The following is a 27,539-nucleotide window of genomic DNA, read 5'->3' as shown; positions in this document are numbered from 1 at the left end:
GCTGCTGGGGGGTGGGGTGCTCAGTTGCCAGCCAGCATTAAACCACGACACGCAGATGAGGTACAAGCTGATCTTTCCTCTGTCACTTTAGTCATCTACAGATTCAGCTGCCAACTCTTTAGCTCCTTCTGGATTCCAAACCCCCAGAGATGGCCTGATGTTGATTGTCACAAATGCATTTGAATCTGCTCTGGGACCTTACACTTGGCCTCATGAGCTCTGGGGGGAAAGTCTGCAGGAAGACACACTGCTGCTGCCCCAAGCTGGGCACACAGAGGCATCTGAGGGACACAAACCCTTTTGCTGCCAGCACAGGACTGGGGTCTACAATCAGCTTGTGCTCAAGTGGGTGGTTTTCCAGACAGGGATTTCTACCACGTGTGACACCAGGTCAGGCAGAGGAGGAAGAAGCTGCCTGGAAGAGCTGGGGAAGAGGCTGGCAGCGCCGCTGACGCAAAGTTAGATGACTAAGTGGGCTACTTCCCAGCTGCCAGCTTGTCTTTATGATATTAAGCCTTTCCTCTCTGCTGCCATACAAGAAGTGAAAAGCTGACACGTAAGCGTGTGTCACACGGAGTCAGATAGACAGAAGCAATAAGGCATAAAAGGAGGTGAGATCATCGTACAGCAACAACTCCCCTGGGGTAAGAGGCAGCGCTGCACAGCACCCGCTGGCTCTCAGCCCCACGCCAGCATCCCCCCTCATGGTACAGCCTCAGCACACTCAAACCAAAGCCTATTTCCACACCAAACCTCCTGGACCAGAGGCACACACAGAGTGCCACGCTGCCTGCCACAAAATGAGGCAATTAAACCGACCCTTCAGATGGCTTTCTGGAGGAAAGAAAGCCTCTGCCACGGCGTGGGACTCCGCCAGCCGCAATGTCACAGCCCCCCAGCATCGCTGCTGCTGAATGGGGCAGCGATACCCCCTTCAGCTGCGTGCCACTTGCCTGAAAAGAAGGAGAATCGTCAAATCTGTTAAACTGCTGGCACCGCTGCCAGCCCTCCTGCAGCCCCCGTGTAATTGAAATTAAAGAGAGGCGAGTGATACCTTTCTGTCCTCCCTACAGCAGCCAGCACTGCCTTGTCAATACAAAGCAGGGACAGCAAGGAGGAGGGATGGGGCAGCAGCTGGGTGCCCAAGGGCAATGCTTGCAGAGCAGCTTTCACCCCCCTCTTTCCAGGCACTCACACGGGCTGAGCTCACTGCCCTGCATCACTTCTGTCCCAATGCCAAGCTCCAGCCAGCAGCAGGGAAGCCCCGAGACCTCATCAGTCCACTCACTCCCCCAGAGCCCCCCAGCCAAGGATTAGCTCTTATCCCACAACTGGAAGGTTTCTATCTCTCCTCCAAATCTCTTCCCCTCCCACCCCTTTCCGATGGGGTGTCCTTGCTCTCCCCAGGATGCTCCAGCAGCAGGGAAGCAGCCAACCTGCCAGGGCTGCTGTGCCAGCACGGCAGCAACCTGCTCCCCAGGAGCCAGGAAAGCCGCTGTGACAGGAGGGAGCTGAAAGTTTCTAGGGGATGTAGGAGAAGAGCTCCGTGCTCCTCTGAGACACTGCAGGCAAAGTTAACTGTTTAGACTGTCATTTTTTTTTAAAGCAACAACATGCCTCCCAGGCACTTATATTTTTTCCCCCTCCAATAAAAAACAACCCAAAAAAAACCCCCCAGAGCAGCTCTCTCCAGAAGGCTATTAATCCTCTCCTGTCACTTGTGTTCTTGGAGAGCACATTTCTCTGGGCAAAAAGCAGCTCGCTGACTAATTACATCAAAATATTGAGGGCAACAAACAAACCTTTAACTCCACTTGCCAGAAGCTCGTTAGATGCAAAGCTCCCAAGTTAGGAAAGAGAAACGTGTGCATCAGCAGGAGAAGCTGGGACTCCAGACTCGCTCACGGCCACATCAGCTTTGAGGCAAGGACTTTCTTTCCTCTCTGCAGAGCTGCTCAAGTTGGACTAACTTTACTCAAGACAATTCCACACAGATTATCCCTCACCCCTGGCTCTTGATTGTTTTGTTTTAACAAATAAAAATGTTTTGCCTTTACTAGGGAAGGGATTTTTCTCTCATTCCTGTGGAGACACTCAGGTTTTGGGTACAGAGTACAGACGTGTCCCCAGGAAGGCTCTTGTTTAGGCTTCCAGCTCTATTACAAGATGGTTTCCAAAAGCACTTGCCTGAAATCAAGCAACGTCTGTCAAAGCCCACTGTCACCTTCACTGATCCCAGCAGCACAGAGAGGAAGCCTCCCCCTGGGATGCAGCTTCACAGACCAGACCCTCCCCTGCCCCAAAACTTCCACCAGGCATTCAGTCAACAGGGTTTGGGCTTTGATTTCATTTCCATCCCATCACCCCTCTTTTGCCTGTAAAGCCAGACTGGGAAAAGCCTCCACTGGAAGAGGAAAGTCCAATTTTGCATTTAGGTACTAAACCTGATGTTCTTCCAAGGGAGGCTGGATGTCCAGCTGGCAAAACAGGTGACTCAGATGCAAAGCTTTGGCCCCAAATCCATGGCTTCCAGACAGACATCCCCTCCCACCACCACCCTGCCCTTTGAGATGGCTCTCCCCATCTGGAGAGCACCAGGGGCAGGCAACAACAACGGACTCTGGCTCTGAAGTGCCAGTTAACCAAAGGCAGCTGCTGGGGAGGTTTCTGTGCTCCATGGGTCTCTCTCCACACAGGTAATTGGCTACTCATCACAGAACTTAACAAGGCCCACGCCTGGGGAGCCTGGGGACAGGCACAAGGCACAGAGCTATTCAACAAATTGTTAGTTTAGAGGGATTGTTTAAAAAAAGAAACTCAAAAGTGCTCAGAGTGTCACCTACAGATTTTGCCAGCAATACCTTGGCTTTTAAATACCGTGTGCATGAAAGCTCCCCCAGAGACATCTCTTGTACCTTATAATAATATTCACCAGGGGATCCTCCTAATGTGGGGTTTTAATCCATCGCTGGTGAATACACTTGACTCCTTGGCTCACAGAGAGCGTTCAGGTAAACACACCCAAGAGCTGCTGCTCAGAGCGATGATTACAGCCCTGGGCATCGAGCAAAAAGGCCTGATCCCACCCACGAGGAACAAGAGGCTTCCCCAAAACAGGGCACAGACCCCTGTCCAAAGGAGAGCCACGTGCTTGCCAAACAGTTTCAAGCAGGGGAATGAAGAAACCCAAGTCCCTGCTGCAGTTTATATTTAACTAGAGGAAAGGCAGCTTAGGCAGCAGTTTTGGAAACATATTGTCTTACAGCATATTGGGTATTTGTATCTTAACAGCTCAACATCGATTTCTTTTATGTAAAGGGGGGGGGGGGGGGGAAGAGAACTGCGTGCCCTAAGTTGTGTTAGCTCCAAAGAGACGCCTGTACTGCTTGGACTAATGTTTAGAGTAATCAAAGGCGTGAACTCATGTATTATGTATGGGAACGAGAGTCTTCAGTCTTCTGCAAAAAGGAATCTCCAGCGTTTGGTATTTTGTTAGCAGGCTGGCACCATATGGCTCTCCCCTGCTGATATTCTTTCACACCAGAACTTTATGTTCAGATGCTTTAGTTAATATTTTACCCAGCAAGCATAAACAAGATGCAAAGATTGCAGCCGGCAGCAACCTCCTCCTAAACCATATACCCACGTTAAGAGTGAAGGCTTCTTTCAGCAAGTAGTTTAGTAGCTTACCAAGCACATGCCTGGCTCCCCCCAACCCCTGGCACCCTTCAGGGTCCAAACTGGGCCATTTGCTTTAACTGCCTTAGCATCAACCAAAGCACAAGCAGCAAAGCCAAGACGGATGCTTTCTCTCCCCCCTCCTCTGTTTTCCAGCTGGTGCAAGACAGCACTGGATGCACAGAGGTGATGCACTCATACAAGCTGCATTTGTGTACACTTTAAGGCTGCACCTCTCCTTGTTTGTCATTACAGACTGGGTATTATCTCAGGAAGGTAGACTTGCCTCTTCTCCAATACTGATGCAAGGATGGAGCACCAGACACCACCACACAGCAAGCGAGGAAGCCTCACTCAAGCACTAACAGCTTAAACCAGCCAAGAAAGACCAACAAACACAGAGCATCCAACTGAACAGACTTTGCCAAGCTTGTGCCCCCCCCACCCTGCCCCAAGTTAGATACAGAATCGCTTTGGAAAACTTCATCTTAGAGATTTGGCTCTAAATATTACATTTAGATTTCCTCCACCACCCCCTCCTCCTATATTCTTCTTATTCTTTAATATTCTTAAAACAAATAGGACCCAACAGATGTCTTTCAGCCTGCACTCTTATTAATGAGAATATTGTAAGAATGGAAATCAGGTCACAAATGTTTAATACTTTGTTTAAAAAGTCTTCAGCTTCTTTAAAGAGAGTTCCACTAATCCCAACATGACAGATGTACAAGGCAGTTTTGCTTGGGGCAGATTAAAATTCTCGCTCTGATTTGCTCTTTCATTTGGTCTGATTAAAATAACATTGCTTTTCCTTTTTCTTAATGTACTGACTTCAAAATAAAGAAGGAAAGAATAAAAAAGTGACCAGTAAAGGCCAGCATGATCACAATAAAGGCAAATTTATTGTTGTTAAGATAAAAAAAAAGCAAGACAAAAGGAACTAAGGGACAGCCAGCCCGTGCCCAGGTTAGCATTAAAGCTCTGTGTTAAAGATAAAAGGGGGACCTTTCCAAACTATGTTTTTCCATTTGAAAGTGTTTATTAATCTATTCTCTCTGAAGCAAAAAAGTTCAATGAAAGACAAAGATCAAAAGTATTTTAATTCAGGTGATTTTTTTTTTTTAAACCAAAGTGAAGTGAAAAGCAGAATATTACAGGGTGTCACTGCACCCTCCTGCTGCAGGGCTGACACGCTGTGAACAGCCCAGGTGGTAGGACAAAGTGATCTCAGCCACCCCTTCCTCAGCTAAACTCTGCCTGGAAACTCCCTGTTTCCTTTCCTGACCTCCTTTCACACCAGAACGTCTTTCTCTAGGCAAGTTTTGCAGCTAATTTCACTTCCTTGCTGCTAGAAAACAGGCTGGCATCTGAGTCAGAGAGCTGCATGCACGGCCATGGATGCAGCAGGGCACTGATGGGAGCAGCGGAGGAGCAGGGAGGCAGGATGGAGCCCCCGCCACGCTCGCAGCCCGTCTCCTCTTCCCATGCTCATCTGTGGACAAGGGGAGCCACGCATGCCTTTGGCTGCTTGGGTCTGCCTGAAAATAGCAACAGCTCCCAGTGCTACATCCCTCTAGAGCGCTGCTGGGCCATTGTCAGGCAGACACTGGGCAGAGGCACCGCTTTACAGAGCACCCAGTGATCTTCAAAATACAGTTTCCCCAAGTGCAGACTCCAGCTTCAGAGGACTGAGATTCCCCACTAAGATCCCAAGCTGTTAGTCTGCACAATTCCTGGCCCAGAAACTCTCTCTTCCTCCCCATCCCCACCTGTGAAACCTCAGCAAGGCCTCACAGATATATTGTTGGGATATATAAGCTCCACAACAGAAAAACACTAGTTTTGTTTCACACAAATAGTGATTTTTTTTCCTTAAAGCTCCAGCTTGTGCCTTCTATAAAAGGGGCCACAGACAATCCACAAAACATTTCAAGTTTTAAAGGAGTTCCTCCTTTCAGGGGAGCTTTAAAGTTTGCATTCTTTAAATATAAGTGCTCAACACATATTCCATGCCTTCAAGGCATCCTTACCTCAGTGACCACCTCCTTGCTATTCCCCTGGCAGAAATAACCTCCCCTCTGTGCAAGATGGTGCAGCAAAGAAGCTCGGAGATGCTGAAGGATGCTCTCCTGCCCTCAAACAGGCAGCCCAGCAAACCTGCACTGGGGAAGAGACACTTAGAAACTGCTCTTCACCTTCTGTGTCTGAGTCCTGTCCTGAAGGGCCAAGCCACCAGGCAGCTGCTCCCAGCGAAGCAGTTCCTGAGCTCTGCAAGGGCAAACTCAGCACTTTGAGAAATTTCACTCTGCAGATTAACCTGCCAAGAGGGGAAACTTGTTTCTTCCAAATATACACACACAAAGCCCTTATCTCCTTGGCAAAAACATGAGGGAGAAGTAGAAGGTGACAGATTTCCTCCTCATCACTAGAGGAAGCAGATGGGATGCCCCAGCCCTGCTCTTTGCCGTTACCCATGACCTGGCTCACAGATCACAAAGCAGAAATCTCACCTAAATTCATTTTACTCTCAGACCAGGGTGGTTCAGGGCGTTTCTCCCACTGCAGAAACTTTTCACAGCACGTGCTGGTTGCCCCACTTCTCTATTCACACCACAGTCTCCTCTCTAAGGACGAGGCGGTGGGTCAAGTTTCTGCTTTGCAAAGCTAAACAGCCTCAGAAGGTATTTTAAGAAGAGAGGTTTCACACAAGCCAGCCTTAAGGGCACCTGACACCCGGGTACTCTGTGTGGCACAGCCATGGAGACCAGCACTGGAATGTAGGTGGTGGGGTTATTCTTTGCAGAATTCAGCAAAACCCAGGAGAAAGGCAGGGAAGAGGGAAAGACAGATGGGAAGAGGGAGGTTTCCTGACAGTGACTTCTGCCATGTAAAAAGTCCAGCAATACCTGGGAGCTGATAGACGGGCAGGGGTTAATCTCAGTCTGCTAGCCCCTTTCACACAGCCATAGGGCTATCTCTCCAAAAGGCAAATAAACCTGGCCTGGGACACATTAGCTCCCTTCTGGGTGTCAGCACAGCCAGGGAGTAAACAGCATTTGCACAACAACTAACTCAAAGAGGGGATTTCTTGGGGAAAGAAGATTAACACATGCTGATGTAGTCCCAGCTCTGTAAGTTTACAGTGTAGAACCTCCTCCTTCGGCTCCGGGAAGGGGAACAGCTATATAGAGTGATGACAGGAGATGTCCTTTGTCATTAAGGAAAGAGCTGTAGCAACCGAGCCGGACAGTTCGCTGCTGTAAAACTAAATCCTTCCCGTTTACAAACTGACACACACACACACGAAGCAAAGGGGAGACCGGGTCTTCCCCCCCACTTTGCCATTAACTCTCACATCTGACTTCCCAGCGGTAACGCGATGCTTCCCCCGTCTCCCTCCCCTTCCCACGGCTGATTTCATGTCTTCTGGGAAGCCCAGCCCAAGCGATTCCCCCCCACACACTCCAGCCTTTACTGTAAACCTGCCGCTTCCCCTCATCACTCAGCTCTTGGGGGCAAACAGTCCCCCCCAAACCTTCTACTGGAACTGATGCCAGCACCGGCTGTCAAAATAAGCACCCTCAGGTTGCAAAAGGAGGGGTCTACCCTTCAGCCTGAGTGGGTGTTCGGGACCGTTTTGAATCGCACCCACTGATTTTGGGGGCTCAGGAGTATCAATCCACATGCCCTTCCCAAGCTTTGGGGCAGAGTCACGGTGGGATTCGGGGGAAGGACAAGAGTTTATATCCCTGAGCATCAAAAGCTCCGTACACCAGCTTGTTTAGGGTGTATTGCTGGCTTAGGGTGCACTGCTCCACCCCCCAAAAGCCCAAGATAAGCAGCATGCCCCATCAAGAAGCCAAGTTTGGAGGCATCACCCCAAAGCCGAGGTTTCCGGGGCGGGGGGAGGAAGAGTTTAGCACTGTCTACTAAAATGGCAGCTGCTCTGACGCCGAGCTACGTCTTGCTAACTCAGCCCTGCCCTCATCATCTGACTGCCAGGAACCGGGGCCGCTCCGCTGCCGGCTCCCCGGGGGCTCTGCGGGACGGGGGGTGCGGAGCCGGAGCTTCGCCGGTCCCTGCCCGCTAGTCGCGGCTCCGGGCAGTTTGGGAAAGTCCCGGCCCGGCTGGTTAGTGACCGGTCTAAGGACTTATCCCGGCTGGAAGGCACGTGGGCTCGTTTTGTGTCCTCCCCCCCACACCCCTTCCCTCCCACCCCGGCAAAGAGGCCATTAACAGAGCATCCCGGTTCTACATAACAAAAGCCGGGGGAGGTGGGGAGTGCCGCCACGCCGACCCCTGGCTGCTTTCCCCCTGTTCTGTCCCCCCCACCCCTTCCTTGTTTTGGGGACAAGGATGAGCCCTGGGTGAAGTGATCGGGCACCGAGTAGTAGCGGGGATGTGGGAAGAAGGCGCAGGGAAGTCCGGGCTCTTCAGTAGAGAGGGGGGTCTCCCCTGCTTCCAGCCCAGGGCTTGCCCAAAGGGACACCCCCGTCCCAAAGCCACTAAAGCCACCTTTGGCAGTGGCCTTAAGCACCGTCCCGCAGCGGGACAGCCCTCTCGCTGGGCCGGGGGCTGAGCTGGCGAGAACCCCCTTGCAGGTGCTTACAGAAGGGGGGGCTGCATCTCTGATTTCCCTACGGTACAAGGTGCCCCCGCTCACCCCTCTGTCCTCGAAGGCTGCCGCGGGTCGACGGCGACACGGGGCAGGGGAGAAAGGTGGAAATCACGGACCCTTGCTCGGGGCTGCACAGCAGACAAGTTGCTCTGCCCGCCCAGACCCCTCCTCGGCCGGACCCTCGGGAAGTTACCATCCCCCGGGAGACGGACACCCCCCTCCCGCTGTAACGGCACACTGGGACAGACCCGGACCCACCGCTCCAGGGTACACGGACCCCCAGCTCCACCAGCTCAACAAGGGGTAACTCCCGCCTGCTTTCTGGGAAGGGACAAACCCAACTTCCCGGAGTTTTCCTACTCTTCTCACCTTGGGGATCCTACAGATCCCTAAACCATTTCCAAATAAAATTAATAAAAAGAAATAAAAAGGGAAGCAAAACCAACTTTCCCTTGTTCTTCCCCAGGCAAGAGAAAGAAGGAAGGGAAGAGGGGGGGCAAGCAGCTTCGGGAGAGAAAGAAAGAGCTGAAAGGGACAAGTCGCGCCCGTGTTTCTCGGGCCGCAGCAGCAGGCGATGGTTTGCGCTTTGCAACATGCGCCTGCTCCAATCTGCGCCGCTCGGGAACAATAAACAGGATCATACAAAGAAGTAGAAAGGCGGCATCTTTGCTTCTGGTTTCTATGACAGCATCAGAGACAAACCAACTATAAACTCTAATTCCTGGATTCCTTCTCCCCCCACACACAACCCCCCTCCCCCCCAGCCCCCTTTTGTCTGCCATTAATTAAAATGGCCATATGGAAAAGGCTGATAATAACAGCAGATGAGGCAACGAGAGAGAGGGAAAGGGAAAGAAAGAAAAGAAAAAAAACAACCCCACAACTAAAAGTAGCGGCAGGGCGATGCCGAGGATTTAGCCTGGGCTTTTTGCACTTGTTTCCAGCGGCTGCTCGGAGCGAACGGGCTCAACAATAGCGGGAGGAGAGCGGAGCGGTGGGCGCCCTCCGCGACTGCCCCCCACACCGTTGCCGGCCAGGTCGGGGGGAAGAGCAGAGGGCAGCCTGCCCCCTCCCCTGGCCCCGCAGCCCGGCTCCGGGAGGAGCTCGCACGGACCCCAGGCCTCCTGTTCCGAGGATGCTGATCCCCACGACCTGTCTCTTTGTGTAGGGGAGCCTCGGAGGGTGCCGAGCCCCCCTTTAGGGCCGTCTTGCCGGGGTTGGGTCGATCGTCCCCGCCGGCAAACTGCGCCCCAAACTCAGCCTAACTCGCCGGGGTCGATGGCAGCGCAAGCATATCCTAAAGCACCAGCCCCCTTCCTTTCACCCTCCTCTCCAAATTACCCACAAAAACAACAACTACAAAAAAAAACCCCAACACCCCACCAAACTTTGCTAAAATTGATAACGAGATTAGCCAAGCAAAGCCTCTTCCCAGCTAGCTAAAAATAAGAACCCGCAGATTTCTGCCGTGGCCAATATAGAGAGAGAGAAATCCACAAACATGGCACACTTCCCTTGTTCCTCGCTGCTATAAATAGAGAGCTCTGGAGAAGTCGATACTGGGGAGAGTTGGTTTGGGTTCTTCTTAAAAATAAAGGGATTTTTTTAAAAAGTCTGCCAGTGGCAAGAGCGAGCACCCGGCAGGCGACCGGAGCGGGCACACGCCAGCCCTCCGCACACGCGTCCATCGCCGAGCAGAGCGCGGCCCCCCCAGCCCCCCACCCCATCTCCGCCGGGGCGCGGAGCTGCTTAAAGACCGAGAGGAGTACGAAAGTGCGGAGTTAAATTGGAGTTTTTTGTAGTAAGGGGGCTGGGGGTGCGTGGGAAGGAGGGGAGGGAGAGAGGGAGGGGGGGATACAGCCCGGAGAGGGACGCGCGGAGCCCCGGTCCCCGCACCGCGGGCGCGCACCGCCATCAGCACCTCCGAGAGCTCCGCGGCCGCGGAGGCCGCCGGCGGCGCAAACTCCTCCCGACGAGCGGGAGCGTCTTCTGCTAACACCGCGCACGCTTCCCTCCGGATAAACATCCACCGATCTCGCGGTCCACAAACCCGGCAAGCATCCTCTTCCAGAAATATTCAGAAAGTTTCCCGGCTGGATGCGATGTTGTGCTTTGCTTTTCTTTCTTTCTTTTAAAAGAAATCTCCTCCTTTCTCGTCTTATTCAACCTCTTTTCAGTCAGAAGCATAACATGTCCACTAGCATCTCGCAGCCAGCGAGAGAGCGAGCGAGCAAAGATGGACCTAGGAGCATGATGATCATCATAAAAATCCCCTCGGTTCTCCAGTGCAATTTTCAAAACAACAACCCAGCCTTCGTGCTCTAAAGGCGAAACGCCTGCGTCTGTTTACATCAACTGTGTGCTCCGAAAGCCTTTCCCTTCTGTCTCAATCCAAGGCAGGAAAAAAAGGAGGAAAAAAAAAAAAAAAAAGGAGAGAGAAAAAAAAAGAAAAGAAAAAAAAAGCCAGCATTATCTGCCTTTGTCAGCGAAAGAACATAATATTGACTTACCTTTCCCCACAGCTATTGTCTGCCCCTTTGCAAAATGACATCACGGAAACCAATCATGAAATTTGCATGGGGGAGGTTGTGGGGGGAGAGTTCTTGGAGGGCAGCCCACTTCCCTACACCAGTAACACGCGTGTAAGACGGGTTGTTGGTTTCAATTAAATATCTGATACTCCTTAGTGTGTGAACTCTTAAGCCTGCTAAAGGCAATGTCTCATTTACTTAATGACCGCTCTCATTAATGGAAATGGCACAGAGGGGGCTTGCTGCGCCTTCCCTTTGTAAATACACTACCCATGAACCCTTGGGGTTGCAATATATCTGTTTACTCTCTGAGGTGAAATAAATTTACAGTATAGCATCAAAAAGAGAGAGAGAGAGAGAGAGAGAGATGGAGCTGCTGACTTGAGTGCACGGAGAGTTGGGGCTCTCCCAGCCCCGCCAGCCCCTCTCTCTCCTCACACGCACACCTCCCCCTCCCTCCCCAAGACCCAGCAGAAGGTGAGTGATTTTTACCCGAGCCGATTCATAATTAATATGCGCGAGGTTCGGGGCTCCTTTGCTAGCAGCAACACAAAAGGATGGCGAGCGTGACAAGCGCCGTGGCGTGTCCCCCCCCGCGCATCCCAACGCGTGGTACGGCCCAATAATTCCTAATAGCAGCAAGCAGCGAGTGACAGATGCCCTGGGTTAGCACAGCTCCAGCGAAAGTACTTTACAATATTTATTGGTGGTTAGGAAGATGACCTATCACCATAAAGAACAGACTGGGAAATTTATCGCCTCTATGAACCTGGAAGTATTGCATATTAGCTGATATACATATTCAAAAGCGGGTGGTTAAAAGGTGTATAAATATTTTCTTTCTCCTCCCCTTTTAAAAAAGAAATAATAGGAGTGACACAAGGTGTTCTCAGCAGACATCGCATCGCCCCAGGGAGAGAGGATTGTGGCTCGGGCACAGGTACATTTTAGGCTCCGTGATGGGAAAGGAGAACAACGTGAGCGCTGAAAAGAAACCGGGGACTGAAATAGTTCGGGGATTGTTCCCAAGTGAGGAAAGTGCGTGTTCTTCCCTGTCCTCCCGGAAAGAGCCGCACTTTCCAGGAGCGAGCATCGTTTTCCCTTGAAAACGCTCCTGTTCGGCGATGATCTGCCCACCCCGGGAGGAGAAAACCCTCCCCGAGCTGAAGGGAGGTGGGGGGCTCTGGGGAGAGCCCCCGGCCCCGTGCGGCAGGAAGGGCATTGGCACGTCCCCCTCCGCCAGACGGGAGCATTAGCACTTGGACCGCAACTTTGCGGGCAGAGCGGGGGGAGGCAGAGGCGTGCTGCAGCCCCACGGGGGGCTGGGGCGTGTGTGGGGGGATAACTTTCTACCAGCGCTCCTTCCTCCATCCCCAGCATCCCCGAGACGATTAAGACTTTCCTGTCACCTTAATGAAGATTTCCAAAAAAACACGCGGGGAGCTCACAAATGGACAGAAACCCCAGGAGCCCTCGGAGAGCTGGGAGAGCAGAGGCAGAGCCTGGCAGGGAAACTTAAATCCTGCTGGGGATGCGCTCTCCTCGGGGAAACTCCAGCTCCAGAGCTGAGGGAACCCAAACCTCCCTTCTCCAGCTCCCCATCACCCCTTCCTTCCTGCACTTACCCAGGAAAACTCCTCTCAGGCTGACCAAGGTTTCAGCCCATGAACCTTGAGTTCTGTTGGACACCTGCCTGGCAGCACGGGCTTAAGCAGGAGCTGGACGCAGCCCTGTCTTACCCACAGACTGTTACAAGGCAGACAGCAAGGGAAAGTGATTTAAATTCCCATCTTGGCCATTTTATTAACGGGAGGGTGACAGAAATACTAATTTTAAACTGTTGGGGCCGCTTTGGAGATTGTTAGGATGCCCATTTCCATGGCTTGCATGCCTGGTGTGCTCCTAAACCATTAACATAAAGGAGGCATTCAGCAGAGAGTACTCCTGAAAGCCATTTTCTATCTCCTTTGGACACACCACGAAGACAGGGATATTTTACATCCTAAACCTTTGGCATTCAGAAATTCTATTAAACCCTTATCTGCCGGCAGCAGGCCTGGTGCTACACTGCATCTCCATTGTTCTGCACCCGTGATAGAATCAAAGGGAGGGACGGGAGGACTCAGCTCCTCTCTGCTCACAATGCTGCCCGGTCCTCTCCCCTGCGATTTCATTTAGAGATGTAATGCTAAAACTTGAGAAACAAAAGCAACAATAGATAGTCTGGAAGGCGGGTGGGAAGTGTGTTTACTTGCATGTGTTTCTACATAGATTTGTGTACACACCCCCCAAACACACACATGTGGAAACATACCTGTGCCTCAGTGTTAGCACAGGTCCGTTTCATGATTGCTGCTGTTGTATTTATTAACACGATGCACTTAGGAGCCCTCAGGCAGCTGACAGTTTTGATGCCATCCTAACTAAGCTCTGGGTTGCGAGAGTGTCGGGCTCCTCTTTGTTCCCAAACCCCCACACCTCCCCTTCCCCTCCTCTCCAAACCGCCGCAAAGAAGCGGCGCCGTACCCAGAGTTTCCACTTCTCACCAACTTCAGCAACCAGCAGGAATCCCCCACCTCACCGCCCCCAAAAATCCCTCCCCACCCTGAAGATCTCCGGCTCAGACCAGCTACAAACCCCCTCAGTCCCGGCGGAGGAGAGCGAAGCCCCGCGGGGCTCCGGCGGGTCAGCACCACAGCGGCGGACAGCTCAGCCCAGCTCCTCCCCTCCGCTTCTACGGCGCTTTCCACCCTTTTAAGCATTTTTCCACTCACCCCCCCAGCTCTACAGAGTCACTTTACAGCGCTTTTCAAGGAGGGGAGGATGATCGCCCGGCCCCAGGTCTGGGAGAGCTGCCGCTTCCCTAAGGCGGGCAGAGAGGTGTAAAACACACAGCGCTGGGGGAGACGAGCGCTCCCCGGGGTCCCCCACCAAAAGGATCGCAGAATCAGAGGGGTTGGAAGGGACCTCCAGAGCTCATGGGGTCCAACCCCCTGCCAAAGCAGCTCCCCAGCTCATATTGCACAGGGCGGCGTCCAGACGGGGCTGGAATCTCTCCAGAGATGGAGACTCCACACCCCCTGGGCAGCCTGGCCCAGGGCTCCCTCACCCTCCCTGGGGAAAAGTTCTTCCTCTGCTCTAACTTGCAGCCATTGCCCCTTGTCCTGTCCCCACAGACACTGACAAGGGGCTGCCCATTTCCCCTGCAGCCCATCCTTCAGATATTGATAAACATTAATAAGGTCCCCCCTTGGTCTTCTTCTCTCCAGGCTGAACAGTCCCAGCTCACTCAGCCTTTCAAATTTAAAAGTAGATTCCCTTCGCACTACGTGTCGTGTCCCTCCCTCCCCCCGATAATTTGCGTGTGAGATGTTATTTTGTTTGTTATTTTGAGGGTTTAGGGTTTTTTTAACCATCACTATGCTTTCAGCTCGTTTCGAGTTGGAAATTATTTAAATCCAAACTCCGTTTGCCTATGTAGATCCAGGCATTAAAACCCCACGATGCATTTCATTGGCCCGAGTCTGTTTCAAAGTAAAATAGATCTCAAACTTTACGCATTTCTAATTGGCACCAACTTCTCCGGTTACCAGCTGGGGGTGAAAGATTTTTTTTTTTTCCCCTCTCTTTTCCCCCTCCTTGTTCCTTTCTGAAAGCTTCTATGCAGATGGGCTGGCTGCCTTAATGCCTCAGACTACAATTAGTGCTGTTGTATGCCGAATAGAAATGGCCAGCATTAATATTGTATATGGAACAGCTGAAGGGTTGCGAAGAAACCTGCCCACTACAGGCCCCTGGCAGATGGAACAACACGCACAGGCACAAAAAAAAAAACTTTTAATAACCCTTTGCTGGCTCTCCGGAGCGCCCCTTCTCCCCGGTTTGGGCGGTTCCTGCCCGAAGAGGCAGTGTCTTTGTCTAACCCAAATCTAGAGCTCTTTTCTCTCTCTCTCTCCAAGAGCAACAATCGGAGCAATCAGCATCTCTTGCAACAGGCGCCTCGCATTATCCCCAAACTTTCTCCTTTGTGCCTGGGTTAATCCAGGCGCTGAAACACGCCCAGCTGAACAGGCTCGGACTAACTTGTTATTTAACAACATCCCCCTCGCCCCCTTATTATCCAGCAACGTGCGAGAGGGACAAAAAACAAGGACGCGGAAGCAAAGCGAACACCCCCAACACCCCCACCCCACCCCCCCCCCCCGTCCCAGCAGAAGTGTGAGCAGAAGCGGCAGAAAACAGGATTTTCCTTTCATCCCCTCCCCTTCCTTTGCAATTAGGTGAATCCCGCGGCAGAGGGGACAAAGCCCCGCCGGTGCCTCGGAGCGGCAGCAGCACCGGGGGCCACGCACTGCCCGTCGCCCCCCGCCCGGCACCTGTAGCCCTGCGGAGCTGAGCGCGGGGGCGGAGGGGGAGGAAGGGACCGGGACCTCGCCTGCTAAACGCAAACACGGGAAGGCTGCGCTCTGAAACACACTCAGGAACCTCTTACCACCGAGAGGAAACACACCGTAAAACACGGAAGGGAGAGCGGGGTACTCCCCACAGCCACCCTCCCCACCCCGAGCCCCTTTGCCAAGGCGTGTCTTGGGCAGAATTACGCCGCCAAAGGGGGAACGGGGATGGGGAGGATCCGACGCTCAGGAAACACACCCCCTATACTTTCATCCTCACCCCCCGCACCCTGCCGGCGAACGGCTACGAACCGAGGAAAGTCCCGCAGAGCTTCATCCTTGCCGGGTAGCGGTGGCTGCCTTCGCCCGGGGAGGGGAGGTGGGGAGCCGGGCGGTGGGAGGGAGCGGAGCCGCCGCGGGGTTACTCCATCATCCCTGGGAAAAGTTGCCGTCCGGAGCAAAAACTTATGCGCAGCGGCGGCCAATGGGACCTCGGCGCAAAATCGCTGCAGCGCACTCAGCGGCCAATCCGCGGGGGCCCCGCACAATGACTCTGGTGTCGTGTGTACCCCCCACCCCTCAACTCCCCCTCCCGCCCTCCTGGCTGGGAGCGGAGGAGGGGTAACTTGGGGAAGGGGACCCATCCTCCCCAGAGGTCGGGGTCTCAGTGAGAGAGGTGAAGTGACAAATACATCCCAGTGGAGGATGGCATGCCCTCCCCTATCCCCCCAAGCATCCTCAGGGAGCCCCATCCAGCTCCACTATGCCTGGGAAAGCCCAAAAGATGCTTTGTGTCCTTGTAGAGGACACCTAGAGTGCCCCTAGGTCACCCCGAGGGGGTGGGTCGGGAGGGGGGGGACACGCCCACAGCCCTGTGGGCAGTCCATGGGCTGGCAGAGCTCTGGGCATCCAGTGGTCAGGTCACTGGAGCTCCTGAATGCCCAAGTCTGTTCAGAAAAGCACAAGTCTAGTGATGGCCACACAGAACTTGTTGGATACCATGGTCAAGTCCAGGGTGCTTGGGGGAAGGAAAAGGGGGGAACTGCTTCTGGGAGAGTTCTAAAATGGTAGAGGATGTCCCTCTGCCTCAAAGGACAGATGGCAACATTGGACTGAACTGATCCCAGCTGGAGAAAACTGGCTGTGGGCCAGTGAGGAGCACTCTTGCTGGTCTCCCAGATGGAAAAGCAGGGAAACAGTTACTAGTAATAATAATAATAATAATAATAATAATAATAATAATAATAATAATAATAATAATAATAATAATAATAGAAAAGTAACCAGGATTGTGATTAATATGTATGCTAGTACTACACTGTGTTAGCCCATTGGCTCGGAGGGCAAAGTACCTTCTCTAGGTTAGGTGACCCACTGTGCTCTGCTCATTACCCTGGATAAAAGCAAGGCCAGCTCTTTCTGTGGGTCAGCCCTGACCTGCAGAGAGGGGAAAGTGCCATTCCTGAAAGTGGAAGAGAGGAGGGGTTGCCTGGCAAAAAGCCTGATTATCAATGTGAAAACTCAGCACCCTGCCCCGGGTGGGCAAACAAGTGCATTTGCAGAGAGGGCAAGCCCACCCAAGCCTTGGCTTGGGTAATTTGGGGAAGGGGAAAAGCCTGCACTTGGAAGGACAGGTGGCACCATTAATAAGGAGCCTGGACAAAGCTGATACTAACTGAAGGAGAGCTGAATACAATTCATCTCAGCAGAGCACGCCTGTATATTGGGGTAATTTTTTATTTTATAAACATAAGGGAGAATGTGGTTGGAAAAAAGGTCAAAGAATGTAGAACAAGAGGCTAATTCACACTGTAGTGGAAGATCCCAGGCTGAACTCTTTGTTGAATACATCTAAACTCCTTAATCCAGATTTCTTTGAAGGCAGAAAGTGGGAAGAGAGAGCAGTGAGGAACAACTTTGCTGGATTGGGGCAGGGGGTGTGTGAATATCAGAGTGAACCTTTTCTTCTACACATCCATCACAGTCTTCTGGACTCAGGGAGGTCTAAGAAAATAATAATTAATAGTAATAATCATTATCATCATCACTGATGATTGAATTGAAAGTCAGGAGTTTGAGTCAAATTAAAAGTGTAACTGTTGAATTGGTGGGATTTTTGGAGATCTTAACTTTCAAAAGGACCTGGATAATCCATTCTTAGCTCAGCCAGACGCTTGTCCAGGCTGGATACAGCTTGGGAAAGGAGCTGGACCTGGGCCCCCCACACTGCTATATCTGGCTGCGCAGATCTCCCAGCAGAAGAGGGTGTGAGACAGCCTGTTTGGGGACTGGCACCTCTTCCCTCTTTGAATTAGCAGCTCTGTCTTTGCAGAATATTCTCTGCTTTATTGTCCCTTCAATCCCCACCTTGGAAGATGAGAGGTGACATTGAGGAGAGCTCTGTGCTTGGAAAATGACTTTCAGAATTACGCTCTGGCAATTTGAAACTTTCCCTCTCTCATCTTCAGCCTCTTGGGGCTTTAATGGGAGACAGCAAAGTGCCTCTTCCTCCTCCCCTCTTTTCTTTTCCTCCCCTGTTCTCCCGCAGCTGCAGCGGCCGGGATTCAGCAAGGTCACTCTACTCCATTGCTTCCTGCATGCAGGAGATCTCAAATTAAGGGGTGTTGGGAGCAGCCTGTTGAGATGAAACAGCCTTCACTCAGCTCCAGCAAGCGAGGAAATTAAACCCATTCAGAGTGGCTCCAGCCTGGCCCACCTTCCCTGAGCATTATCTGGGGGGAAAGGTAAAGATACAGAGCAGTGAAAAGAAGAATAGAACGAGTCCATCCTTGAGCTGGGAGCTGCTGTCTTTTGTCTACCAGAGGGAGCCCCGAATGTTATTTAGCAGCCCTTGTGGCTGCAGCCTCTTCATAAAATCCTTCTTGGTGATTTCATCAGCATCTCACCTGCTTCTTGTTTCCCCATCCTCCCCAGATTCTGCTGCTGCCTCCCCTTTCCCCAGTGAGGCAGAGCTGGTTCCCTCTGGTCTCAGCACACTGTAAAGATGTGGGAGTTTATCCCTTCGGGCTCTGGGCTTGCCAGTGGTGTGATCCTCTTCCCGGGTGCCACTGGCCTTAGTCCTGTGCAGGCATTAAGTGGAGCAGCTTCACCCCTGGAGCTGAAGACAGCATAAATGAAAAGGGAGAAAAATCACAGCAACTCCACTGCTATCTGGGTGCTTCCCTGCTGTGGGTCTTGGGAAGCCACGTGGCTCACATAAAAAACAGACCAAAGGAAATGCTGTCCTTTTGTAGGCTGGGATTTCTGCTGATACACCACCAGACTGGGGAGAGTTTATTCTGTGTGTGCAGTTTTACATCTGGAATAAAAAACCCCCCAACAACCCACCAGGATGTTTCACTGCACACCCCCACCACAGTATGCCCAGCTATACCTTCCTCCTCTGAAACAACTCCCCACAGGACACAGCAGCCCTGGCTTTCCCACAAAGAAGGGGATAGTTGCAATTAGCTGTTGACTGTTTTGCTTCTGCCTTAAATCTCTTCCTTCCAGCACCTCTCTCCTCGCCCTGCAAGGGAAAGCTGGGGAAGCAATATGCAGATATTGTCAAGCTCAACTTGATAGGTACTGTCAAAACTGCCAGAGTGTGGTGACAATAAACATTTTAGCTGGCTAACAATTTGCTGCAAAAAGGGTTGACCCTGAAATCAAGTTCTGCTGTAATGAACACTTTGTCTCCAAATATTTGCATTTTTGCTGACAAGGTTCACTCTCCAGGAGATTTCCAACGCCCGTGAGCAATCTGCCTGCAGAGGAGAGGGAGGATGGATGCAGTTTCCCCAGCCAGTTTGTTATCTGGTGTGCAGGAGGGATGTGCACGTGCCCAAAATCAGCAGAGCCACGGTGGATGGGGAGTGCCTGACCAGGGGAGCTGCTCAGCTCCAGGGTATCGATCCCCCTCATTGAGAAGGAGCCCTTTTCTGTAAGGGCACTGCGATGCTCACAACCCCAAACTGAGAGATGGTTTGCCTTGTTTAACAGGTGGGGAAATTGAGGCAGGTGGTGGTTCAGGACTGTGTTTGGACTGTCTTTGCTGAGCCAGAGAGGGAGCAGCCAAAAAGTGACAGTCAGTGCAGACTGCCTCTCATCCAGGGCTTGCCCCACACCAGCAGCAGGAGGAGGCTGAAGCCAGGCTGGCACTCTCAGCAGCTTGGTTTGGTGCTCTGCTGCTCCCCTCCTCCAAGCACATGGGAAGCTGGGGCTGCCCACCCTCAGTAGCTGCTGCATTGAATCTTCTTCCTCCTTCTTCAGAGGCGAGTGATTTGACCAAGGTTACATGGAGAGTCACTGGCAGAGAGGAGCAAAGCATCATCTTCCTTAGCCCAGAGTCCCAAAACCCAGCTGGCTGCACTGTACCAGAGAAGATGCTCACAGTTCCTTGGCAGAGATGCATTGCTTATATGCTTGAGGATTAAGTTTCTCAGCACACTGAATAACTGTATTTACAGGTGATCACCACCTCACTGAGCATATTTTTACCCACTCCCATTAACAATGGGTAAATGAGCTCTGCCTAATTCTCCAGGGGCAGGGTTTTCAGCCTGCACAGTGCATCTCTCACAAAGACCTAGGAGGTGGGTGATTGAGGTTTCATTTCTCCTCCTGCCACTGATTTTTTGAAGGTGGCCATGGGAAAGTGTCTTCATTTTCCCTCCCTCACTTCTCTGTTTGGAGTAAAAGGTGCTCAGAGCACACCCTGCCTCTCACTGTGTCCATTAGCAAGCAGTGCTTGCCAGACTGGGGCTGTGATTTCCTTAAGATCCCTAAATTCCTAGAAAAAGACACAATAAATTGCAGTAAAACTTCTCACTGCTACAGGGAACTGGGGGGAAAAAGACAGAAAGAATCCTTACAGGCTTGCAAAAAGGACATAAAGGGAAGAAAAGCACAGCTTATTTCATTTTTACTTCCCTTTCCCCTCCCTGCTGTAATGAAAGGCAATTTTCACTACAGAGTGTTGTCATTTTACCAAAGAAAAATCCACAGTTTTGGCCAGAGAGTGGGTTTTTTTATGTTTCTTTTTCTTTCCCCCCCCCTATTCATGACAGAGAGCTGTAGCATTTCTGGCAGCAGTGGTAGCACTGTGCCTTGGAAGGCATCTGAGCTCTCCCCTTGATGCTCTCTGGCTCTGCCATCCCACACCATGCCTCCACAGGCAGGTCATGTCAGCTTGGGGCAGCACTGGGGTGATGACATCTGAGAGAAGCAGCCTTGGCTGACTGGTCACCACACAGTTTTGGCATAGAAGTACAGCAAGATGCTCCAGAAGTATCCTGCAGAAGTGAGGGGGAAGAGTTAAACACAGAATTTAAGATGCTGGGTGAAATGCAACACACTAACTGCCTATGAATTATTTTGGAGAGACCCCATAAACTGGGCACTACCAGGGCAGCTGGTACCAGGGAGATTACTAAATGAGTGCTGCTGTGCCTGGTTGTGCCTGGCCAGCCCACAGGAGCCCTGTGAGGAAACGTGAGCGATGCCCCATCGAATGCCAAGCCTGCTGCAGTTGCCCCATACAAATACCCAGAGAGGAACATGCAGCTGTACACACATCCCTGCAACCTTCTCCCTCTGACCTGGGACTTTTTCTTCTGCTTCTTGTTACAATGGAGTTTCTCAGCGCTGGCAAACATCATTATCATCCTCTCAGCTCTCCTGGGCTTCTCCATCTCCTGGTGGATAGCCTAAGGTCACTCTTATTTCTCTCCTCCATTATAAACCCTTGGAGTCACTGGGAAGAAAACACCCTAATTAAAGCCTACGAGCCAAGTTCTCTGATTCACCACTGACCCCAAAAAGATGATTTTTCTCTTTTTCCTTACTCTTCCCCTCATTCCCTCCTCTCTGGCACAGGACAATTACCCCAGCTCCAAGACACACACCACGAGCCCCTCGCCAGCTGAGCCGCTTCACCCTGTCCTCGTTGTGAGCTGTGCTGGGAAGCCCAGAAAGCACAAGGGAGGGATAATTACCAGTCCCAGCACTGCGATGATAATTAATACTCTGCTAAAAGGAGCGCTTGTCAGGTCAGGGAGCAGAAGGAGGGATGCAAAAGCAAATAGGGAAAAATAAAACCTGAGCAAGTTTGCTGTGAGGAGGCAGGAGGAGCTGTGGGATGCAGATGTCCAGAGTCATTGGGGATGGGGTATGTGCTCATCCATGGGCTGTTGGAGAGGTAAGTGGGTCTCAGCCCCATGAGTGGGCTGTCATGGAGCTTTACTGTGCATCGTATCACAGGACCCCCTCCCATTCTCCCTTCATGGCTAAGAGGCTGGGAGCCAGGAATATCCTGCAGCCAGCAATGTGCTAAACCAATCTGGACCAGGGCATATTTTTCCCCCTGGGGAGGTGAGAGGGGTCAGGCAAAGATGCCCCCAGGTTTTGCCAGCTCGGTTGCACATGGAGACTGAGCAATGCCTCCAACCTCAGGGCTCCCTGGCAGCCCCTCTGCAGAGCCACAGCTCTCGGTGTCACCTTCTCCCAGTCCTCTCAACCAGCAAGGAAAAAGCACTTTGGGCTTTGGGTTGGCTGCTGTCTGCCAGACAGGTTCCTACCTGGAGCAGGAGTAGTGCAGGAAAGGCTGTTTGCATTTTTTTGGTGACTGCAGTTCCTCCTTGGCAGGTCGGATGCTCCCTCAGATGCAGATGTTTGCCCCCAGGAGTGAGCATCTCGCTGCCTGCGTGTTGTAGGGACTGGAGGTGATTTCTGCTCTCCTGTGACTTTTTACATCAAAATCTCTTCCTTGGGATCCAAGTGCTATTCTACTTTCTAAAAAAAAATAATAATAATCTGTTATTTAGGAAATAATTTTGATTTCCCAGCCAAACTAGCTCAATCTCTGGGTGAACATCCCCCAGACCTCACATCAGAAGAGCAGGATGTTCGAACAAATAAGAGCATCTGCTCATCCCCCTCATGCACACAGGGAGTTTCTCATCCCCCGAGTTACAGCTTCACAACCTCTCTGAATTCAAGACTGACTTCACCACCTGGGGGATGTCAGAGCCCACCTTTTAATGGAGGAAATGTAGAAGAAATATAAATAATACCATGATAGCAATGGGGATCTCGAAACCTGAACTTCATAAATCTCAACTCAATAAATCTGAGCAAAGTGAAGCATAAGAGAAAAGAAGATGTTAGTGAGGGAAACACAGGCCTGGGGCTTTCCCCCCAGCAGAAGCTTCTGGACAGCCTTGGGAAAATGGGTTTTTCTTCTCTCCATCTCGTTACCTGAACCATCCATGAAATCCTTCCTGCCCATCAGCCCGCTTGCACCAACTGAGTTAAACCCAAGAAAAAAGCAACCCAGAACCCATGGTAAAGGGTGAGAGAAACAGAGAAGCGCTGGCAAGGGAGAACAATATGTTTTCAGACAAGATTTAAAAAAGAAATGTTATGTTAATACTAGTTTGGCGTCACACTGTCATAACACCATCAAAATGACATGCTGTCACCACTAATATGACTGTTGAGGGAATATGCAGCATGAACAAAAAAGCAATTCGCTTAGAAACAAACTGGGATGAGTCTATATGGTAAGAAAACAGAAATATGCTGCAATCCAAGGGAGGACCAGACAAATGCTCTGTGCTTTCTGATGACAGTGGTGCAGACGGGGACCAGAAGCTCTGAACAGAGCTCGCTCCTTGTTTTCCATGGCCTCTTAGCCTTCGCAGGGATAATCTGCTCATAAGAGAGAAACAGTTTAAGGACAGCTGTTCTGGCATTAATTAAAAAGCCCTACAGTCCTTTTCTAATAAAACCACTTTCCTTCTAAGATCTTCTTCCTCAATTTGTTTTAATACCTGTCCCTAATTAAGTCTGGTGAGAGGAATTCACTACTTCAAATGATTTAAAGACGGATGTTCTCAAGGCACCTGCATCTGAAGGAACTGATTTTTGAAGTCCATGAATTAAATTAAGAGGGGACATTCTCAAGCTGATGGCTCCCTTTTGATTAGCACAAACGAGCTGCTCTACCAGCTCCCCATTAAAAAAAAACCCAACTCCCTCTTTTCTGGCTAATTTAGAGAGAGTTCAGCTTTTAGGGTGCTAAACAGTCACTTTAAAGACTACAGACCTGTGAGGGCATTTCAGGGCCTTTAAAAAAGGAGATTCAGCATCACAACACCTGAAGATGCCCCCTCTCTGGGGATAACTATGGAAACACGCTGCCCAACAGCGCTGACAGAGGCTTGTTGACCAACAAAATTCTGGCACAAGCCCTGCGGATCAGCCATGGCAACCGGGCTGACAGCGCGGCGGTGGCAGCTGCTCCGCGTGGAGCAGCGCTCTCAAAAACCTCACTGCTGAAAGCCATCACAGGACATAAAAATAGAAAATAGGCAAGAAAACCAGGCTGCACGGGAATTGGATACCAGGAAAGATGTTAGGTATGTTTATAACTATACCCTGCCCCAAATTTTCCTGGACTAGATGCTGCTTTAATACAAGCAACACAAATGTTTTGGGGTTTTTTTGGACAGAAAAAAACCCAGGGTTTTTCCCCTTTTTTTTCCTTTTTTCCATATTTCCCCCCTTTTCCCCCTTTTTCACCTTTTTTCCCCTTCTTTTCCCCTCTTTTCCCTTTTCCCATTTTTTCCTTTTTCCCCTTTTTTCCCCTTTCCCCCCTTTTTTCTCCTTTTTTCCCCTTTATTCCTTTTTTCTTTTTCTTATTTTTCTTCTTTTTTTTCTCTTTTTTTTCTCTTTTTTCTTTTTTTTTTCCTTTTTTATCCTTTTTTTTTAACCCCCTGCTAACGTGATCAAAATTGAAAGCTGAGTTATACTGGACTAAAGGCAAATCCCCAGTAGCTGTTGGTTTCCTGGGCTTGCCCAGACCTTGTTGCAGCCCAGGTTTTCCTTCATGCCACTGCTTCACCCCAGCCAGCTTCAGAATTAGACAACGGGGGTGCAAAGGGAGATGCTTGTTGCCTCACTCCTCCCAGTGCAGTGTAAATCTGACCAGAAAATGACTTGGAGCCTTTCTGAGGGGCATCTTTAACAGCAATTTCATACCTCTCGTCAGAGTCAACAGAAAAGGTGATGAATCAACAAGGGGTGATGCACCAGGACAGAACATGAGCTCTTCAAAAGTCACCCCATCTCCAGCTGAGCCTTGGGTGAGCTGAACACATTCCTGGTGTCAGTCCAATGAAGCACACAGTTGTGCAGGGAAGATTTTGGTCTGTGCTGTCGAGTTACATTCAGCCACCGCACTGGGAGCTGGAGAGATTGTGACCAAGAATTTACTTACGGAACAATGAAAAACTGCCTTGTTCAGTCTCTTCCTTCCCACCTGCTGGGCTTTACCTCTTAAAACTTGAAAAATAAGGCAGAAGGATTTGCTCTGAGAGCTCTGACCCACGGGTTGGTTTCCTCACGTTGCTAACAGCTGAGCGTTTAAAGAAGCCCAGCCTTTGGCATCCGGGATGAATAACCCGTGCTACAGCAGGTCTGCACGGTGGTAGGCTGGTTTCTGCTGGAGCTGGGCATTTGCCATGCTTTCCTAGAAAAGCTCTCCTCTGCTCTCCTTGCAACATTAATTCTGAACAACAGAGATGGAATGAAACGTCCGTTTGGAAGCCAGCGATGAGGCAGAGAGAAATATTTAGCTTTCCTCTCCCAGAGGTCTCACCTGTGTTGGCACTGGTTTAAAGATGTCAGAATGGGATTAAGAGGCTAAATCAGATGTTTTATTAGATACAGGAGCCCATTTTCCTTGCTAAATAATTGAATGTATGTGCTTAAGGCAAGAGGCTAGGCTGGCTGGTGAAAGGAGGCCCAGGAAACTGCAGAGGATCAGATGGAGTTTGCAGCATCAGCCTGTCTGCAGACATCTGGGTTTATTTTCATCTGGGGTGGACACTGCATGATACTGGGACATTTCTTACATGGATCTACATGAAGAGACAAAAAAGGCCTGAAGTTACTTTAGAGGACATAATTTTTCTTCTAAATAAGAAAACAGGAGCTGAACTTGCATCTTCATAAGGGGCTTTTGTTTGTCTGACAGCCAAATCTCTGCCTAGGATGAGAATTCAGAGGCCTGGTTAGGGTCAGGTCTTCATCCAGCATTTGCCAGTCCAGGAAAAGAAAATGCTGAGCAAACTGCAGTGAAACCATTCTTAATGGATTTTTCAACTATTTTCTAGATTTAATAAATTAAAAATACTTCTGCAAATACTTTGAAGCTTGTTCATCTCTGCTAACACTTGGTACCTTATCATTTCTAACTGAGCTACAGAGAAAAACACATTATTATGGATTTTGTGGTAGATCCTCCAATTTATCAACCTAAAAAGATTTCCAAGCAATAGAGGCTTTCAATATAAGGTAATATGTCATAGGCTATTTATCACCCAGGGTTTGCTGAATCTGCATTCCTAATCAATGACTTGACAACTTGACTTAGTGTACACTTAGAGATTATAGTCCTGCAACATAAGGGATGTGACCCAAGCAGTTTCAGCCTCCCAGAGGGGGCACTGAGCACCCTGGTCACCCAAGCTGTCTTGTGCACATGTGGTTGCACTGCCCAGGGATGGGCACCAACAGTAACCACAGTTTCCTCACCTGAGCAAGCAGTAGTCTTGGAAAAACCCGCAGAAGCAGATGCTGGAACACCCCAGGACACAGTCAGTGGTGGAAAATCTCCAGTCTCCAAGATGCAGAACTCCATTCTGCCTCCTTCAACCCTCCCCAGGGCCAGGGCAGAGCTGTCTGTCCTTGCAGGCATTCATCACGCCCCCGCCGCGGCGATGCTGCGCTGGCTTTCTGGCCATCTGCCACGCTGTCTCCCAGAGGTGGCTGCCTCCGCTGTAGGTGAGTGATGACGGCGTATACAGGGTGTTATGGGCACTGGGAGGCTGAACATCACTAAATAAATGTAATGAATATATATGATTTCATTTCACCGCTCCCAGATGCATTTCTACACTTCCAGTTGATCTCACTGACGTGCTGCGGCCTCTGTATAATCCACGGGAACTCCACATGCTGCAGAGCAGAGCTGGAAAACTGGGAAGGTGGGAGCTTCAGGTGAAAGAGAACCTGGCACCATGAGCTGGCACAGTCATACATCCCACTGCACATCTGTCCTGAAAGCTATGGGGCTGCAGTGTCTCATCCCACCCCATCCCGTCCCATTCCACCCCATCCCGTCCCATTCCATCCCGTCCCATCCCATCCCATCCCATCCCAGCCTCGCCACCTCAGTGCACATACACATGTGCTCATGCTGTGTGCTGTGTGTGTGCTGCAGACCTGGAAACAGAACAGTGCAAACATTTCCAGACTCTCAGGAGGGGCAGGGGTGCTCAGTGGATGGGTGCTGACTCCACCTTGGTGGAGGAAACTCATCTTCCAGCCTGTGATGGATTTACTCCTGTGACCCAGTGAGTGGGGGTCAAAAGGCTCTGACAGAAAACAAATGAGAAATGGCATCTTTCAGAAATTCCTGCAGGAGCTTCTACCATGCAGAGCTGTGCTGGAGGGGCTGGGCAGAGAAGCCCCCTTCCCAGCCTGGGTGCCAATTGAGATGTCTCCCTAGGGCTCCCCAGTGCTCGCTTTTCACCATCACCTCCCAGCTACAGCCTGAAGTGCTCCTCAAACTTTACACACCGTTATGGCAATGACTTGTAAATCCAGCTGCCAGCATCCTGCTTTGGCTCACATCGCTCCTTACATCTCCATCAGCTGCTGTGCCTGCAAGCAGCAAGTTACATCCAAAATAAGCCAGGTGCATTAAAAATGACTTTGTCCAGAAACAGAGGCGTGGTGCAACTTCACACAGACTTGTCTATGTCCCTGTGTCAAAGCCCATGTACCCCCCCTTGTCCCCTTCAGGGATGAACTTGAAGCCACTCAGGGAGCTGGTGTGGGTCCCCATCCTAAACCTGAGCTTGGGAGCACAACACAAGCAGCACGTGCATGGGTGCCAATGATCTAAACCCACAGGGCAAGGGCTGAACCCTCTTCTCCCACCCTTCCCTTTCGCTTTCCAAAATGCACCCCCCCTGAAACGAGGGGTGAACATGTTTAGGGACACGGCAATTTATTGTACCCATTCATGACGAGGACAGAGCACTGCCAGTCAGAAAGCAGGGCAAGAAAGGGATTAGCTGGGTTAGTTTTCTTCACCGCTTAATTGTTCCAGAGAGGCTGAGTTCTGGGGAGGGTGATGAATCATTGTTTGTGAAATATTTCTTCCAAGAAGATGATTTGAAAAATACATTTATAATTTATCTCAACCTCTTGCTCTCTCAGGGAACGACAGCCAAAGGAGGAAAGTTC

This window comes from Gallinula chloropus, assembly GCF_964237585.1.
Source record: "Gallinula chloropus genome assembly, chromosome: 16".
In the NCBI taxonomy this organism is placed as follows: Eukaryota; Metazoa; Chordata; class Aves; order Gruiformes; family Rallidae; genus Gallinula; species Gallinula chloropus.
Note: the sequence above shows the minus strand (reverse complement) of the source record.